Raw genomic sequence first — 5,051 nt, 5'->3', positions numbered from 1 at the left:
GATTACTTTGGTACCTTCCTACCAAACTTACGGCAAGGTTTCCATCAGGTCTGGTACACAGCATGGCATACATAATAGAACCTATGGCTGAGGCATAGGGGATGACGCTCATCTCTTCTATATCTTCTGTCGTGGTCGGACATTGAGCTGAGCTCAATTTCATACCTTGTAACACAGGCAAGAACCCCTTCTTGGATTGATCCATATTGAACTTCTTCAATATCTTATCAAGGTATGTGCTTTGTGAAAGACCTATGAGGCGTCTTGATCTATCTCTATAGATTTTGATGCCTAATATATAAGCAGCTTCTCCAAGGTCCTTCATTGAAAAACTTTTATTCAAGTAGGCCTTGATGCTGTCCAAGAGTTCTATATCATTTCCCATCAAAAGTATGTCATCTACATATAATATGAGAAATGGTACAGAGCTCCCACTCACTTTCTTGTAAACGCAGGCTTCTCCATAAGTCTGTGTAAACCCAAACGCTTTGATCATCTCATCAAAGCAAATGTTCCAACTCCGAGATGCTTGCACCAGCCCATAAATCGAGCGTTGGAGCTTGCACACTTTGTCAGCATTCTTAGGATCGACAAAACCTTCCGGCTGCATCATATACAATTCTTCCTTAAGGAAACCATTAAGGAATGCCGTTTTGACGTCCATTTGCCATATTTCGTAATCATAGAATGCGGCAATTGCTAACATGATTCGGACGGACTTCAGCTTCGCTACCGGTGAGAAAGTCTCATCGTAGTCAACCCCTTGAACTTGTCGATAACCCTTGGCGACAAGCCGAGCTTTATAGATGGTCACATTACCATCCGCGTCTGTCTTCCTCTTAAAGATCCACTTATTTTCTATGGCTTCCCGCTCAACGGGCAAGTCAGTCAAAGTCCATAATTTGTTTTCATACATGGATCCTATCTCGGATTTCATGGCTTCCAGCCATTTGTCGGAATCCAGGCCCGCCATCGCTTCTTCATAGTTCGAAGGTTCACCGTTGTCTAACAGCATGATTTCCAAGACAGGGTTGCCGTACCACTCTGGCGCGGAACGTGTCCTTGTGGACCTTCGAATTTCAGTAGGGGCTTGATCAGAAGTATCTTGATCATTATCATTAACTTCCTCTCTAGTCGGTGCAGGCACCTCAGGAACAATTTCTTGAGTTGCGCCATTTTCCGGTTCAAGAGGTAATACTTCATCAAGCTCTACTTTCCTCCCACTTACTTCTTTCGAGAGAAACTCTTTCTCCAGAAAGGACCCATTCTTGGCAACAAAGATCTTGCCTTCGGATCTTAGGTAGAAGGTGTACCCAATAGTTTCTTTTGGGTACCCTATGAAGACACATTTTTCCGATTTGGGTTCGAGCTTTTCAGGTTGAAGTTTCTTGACATAAGCATCGCATCCCCAAACTTTTAGAAACGACAGCTTAGGTTTCTTCCCAAACCATAATTCATACGGTGTCGTCTCAACGGATTTCGACGGAGCCCTATTTAAAGTGAATGCGGTAGTCTCTAAAGCATAGCCCCAAAAAGAAAGCGGTAAATCGGTAAGAGACATCATAGATCGCACCATATCTAACAGAGTGCGATTACGACGTTCGGACACACCATTACGCTGAGGTGTTCCAGGCGGCGTGAGTTGTGAAACTATTCCACATTTTCTTAAGTGTGCCCCAAACTCGTGACTCAAGTATTCTCCTCCACGATCTGATCGTAGAAACTTGATTTTCCTGTCACATTGATTTTCAACCTCACTCTGAAATTCCTTGAACTTTTCAAAGGTTTCAGATTTGTGTTTCATTAAGTAGATATACCCATACCTACTTAAATCATCAGTGAGGGTGAGAACATAACGATAGCCACCGCGAGCCTCAACACTCATCGGACCGCACACATCAGTATGTATGATTTCCAATAAGTCGGTTGCTCGCTCCATTGTTCCTGAGAACGGAGTCTTGGTCATTTTACCCATAAGGCATGGTTCGCATGTGTCAAATGATTCATAATCAAGAGACTCTAAAAGTCCATCCGCATGGAGCTTCTTCATGCGTTTGACACCTATGTGACCAAGGCGGCAGTGCCACAGGTATGTGGGACTATCATTATCAACCTTACTTCTTTTGGTACTCACATTATGAACATGTGTAGCATCACGTTCGAGATTCATAAAGAATAAACCATTCACCATAGGAGCATGACCATAAAACATATCTCTCATAAAAATGGAACAACCATTATTCTCAGATTTAAAAGAGTAGCCATCTCGAATTAAACGAGATCCCGATACAATGTTCATGCTCAAAGCTGGCACTAAATAACAATTATTAAGGTTTAAAACTAATCCCGAAGGGAGATGTAGAGGTAGCATGCCGACGGTGATCACATTGACCTTGGAACCATTCCCGACGCGCATCGTCACCTCGTCCTTTGCCAGTTTCCGCTTATTCCGCAGCCCCTGCTTTGAGTTACAAATGTGAGCAACTGCACCGGTATCAAATACCCAGGAGCCACTACGGGCACTAGTAAGGTACACATCAATTACATGTATATCACATATACCTTTTGTTTTGCCGGCCTTCTTATCCGCTAAGTACTTAGGGCAGTTCCGCTTCCAGTGACCGCTTCCCTTGCAATAAAAGCACTCAGTCTCGGGCTTGGGTCCATTCTTTGGCTTCTTCCCGGCAGCTTGCTTGCCGGGCGCGGCAACCTCCTTGCCGTCCTTCTTGAAGTTCTTTTTACCCTTGCCTTTCTTGAACTTAGTGGTTTTATTGACCATCAACACTTGATGTTCCTTCCTGACTTCTACCTCTGCTGATTTCAGCATAGCAAATACTTCGGGAATGGTCTTTTCCATCCCCTGCATATTGAAGTTCATCACAAAGCTCTTGTAGCTTGGTGGAAGCGACTGGAGGATTCTGTCAATGACCGCATCATCCGGGAGATTAACTCCCAGCTGAGTCAGGCGGTTATGCAACCCAGACATAGTGAGTATGTGCTCACTGACAGAACTGTTTTCCTCCATCTTACAGCTGAAGAATTTGTCGGAGACTTCATATCTCTCGACCCGGGCATGAGCTTGGAAAACCATTTTCAGCTCTTCGAACATCTCATATGCTCCATGTCTCTCAAAACGCTTTTGGAGCCCCGGCTCTAGACTGTAAAGCATGCCGCACTGAACGAGGGAGTAGTCATCGAAACGTGCCTGCCAAGCGTTCATAACATCTTGTTCTGCAGGGAGAACGGGTGCGTCACCAAGCGGTGCTTGTAGGACATAATCTTTCTTGGCAGCTATGAGGATGATCCTCAGGTTCCGGACCCAGTCCGTATAGTTGCTGCCATCGTCTTTCAGCTTAGTTTTCTCTAGGAACGCGTTGAAGTTGAGGACTACGTTGGCCATTTGATCTACAAGACATATTGCAAAGATTTTAGACTAAGTTCATGATAATTAAGTTCAACTAATCAAATTATTAGTGAACTCCCACTTAGATTAGACATCCCTCTAGTCATCTAAGTATTACATGATCCGAGTTAAACTAGACCGTGTCCGATCATCACGTGAGACGGACTAGTCAACATCGGTGAACATCTTCATGTTGATCGTATCTTTTATACGACTCATGCTCGACCTTTCGGTCTTCTGTGTTCCGAGGCCATGTCTGTACATGCTAGGCTCGTCAAGTCAACCTAAGTGTTTGCATGTGTAAATCTGTCTTACACCCGTTGTATGTGAACGTCTGAATAAAACACCCGATCATCACGTGGTGTTTTGAAACAGCGAACTATCGCAACGGTGCACAGTTAGGGGGAACACTTCTTGAATTTATTGTGAGAGATCATCTTATTTACTACCGTCGTTCTAAGTAAACAAGATGCAAAACATGATAAACATCACATGCAATCAAATAATAAACGTGACATGATATGGCCAATATCACATAGCTCCTTTGATCTCCATCTTGGGGCTCCATGATCATCTTGTCACCGGCTTGACACCATGATCTCCATCATCATGATCTCCATCATCGTGTCTCCATGAAGTTGCTCGCCAACTATTACTTCTACTACTATGGCTAACACGTTTAGCAATAAAGTAAAGTAATTTACATGGCGTTTCTCGATGACACGCAGGTCATTAAAAGAATAAAGACAACTCCTATGGCTCTTGCCGGTTGTCATACTCATCGACATGCAAGTCGTGAATCCTATTACAATAGCATGAACATCTCATACATCACATATAGATCATTCATCATTCATCACAACTTTGGCCATATCATATCACAAACCACTTGCTGCAAAAACAAGTTAGACGTCCTCTAATTGTTGTTGCAAGTTTTACGTGGCTGAATTAGGGTTCTAGCAAGAACGTCTTCTTACCTACGTTAAAGCCACAACGTGATTTGTCAACTTCTATTTACCGTTCATAAGGACCCTGTTCATCGATTCCGCTCCAACTAAAGTGGGAGAGACAGACACCCGCCAGCCACCTTATGCAACTAGTGCATGTTAGTCGGTGGAACCGGTCTCACGTAAGCGTACGTGTAAGGTTGGTCCGGGCCGCTTCATCCCACAATACCACTGAAGCAAGAAAGGACTAGTAACAGCAAGAAAGTTGACGAATCTACGCCCACAACAAATTGTGTTCTACTCGCGCAAGAAGAACTACGCATAGACCTAGCTCATGATGCCACTGTTGTGGAACGTTGCAGAAAAGAAAAATTTTCCTACTCGTTTCACCAAGATCATCTAGGAGTTCATCTAGCAACGAGTCATTAGATGCATCTACATACCTTTGTAGATCGTGAGCGGAAGCGTTCAAAAGAACGGTGATGATGTAGTCGTACTCGACGTGATCCAAATCACCGATGACCAGCGCCGAACGGACGGCACCTCCGCGTTCAACACACGTACGGGACGGGAGACGTCTCCTCCTTCTTGATCCAGCAAGGGGGAAGGAGAGGTTGATGAAGATCCAGCAGCACGACGGCGTGGTGGTGGATGCAGGGCGTCACAGCAGCAGGGCTTCGCCGAGACTACGAGGGAGAGAC

This window comes from Triticum aestivum, chromosome 2B (genome assembly GCF_018294505.1).
Source record: "Triticum aestivum cultivar Chinese Spring chromosome 2B, IWGSC CS RefSeq v2.1, whole genome shotgun sequence".
NCBI classification, from domain to species: Eukaryota; Viridiplantae; Streptophyta; class Magnoliopsida; order Poales; family Poaceae; genus Triticum; species Triticum aestivum.
This window is presented reverse-complemented; position numbering follows the sequence as displayed.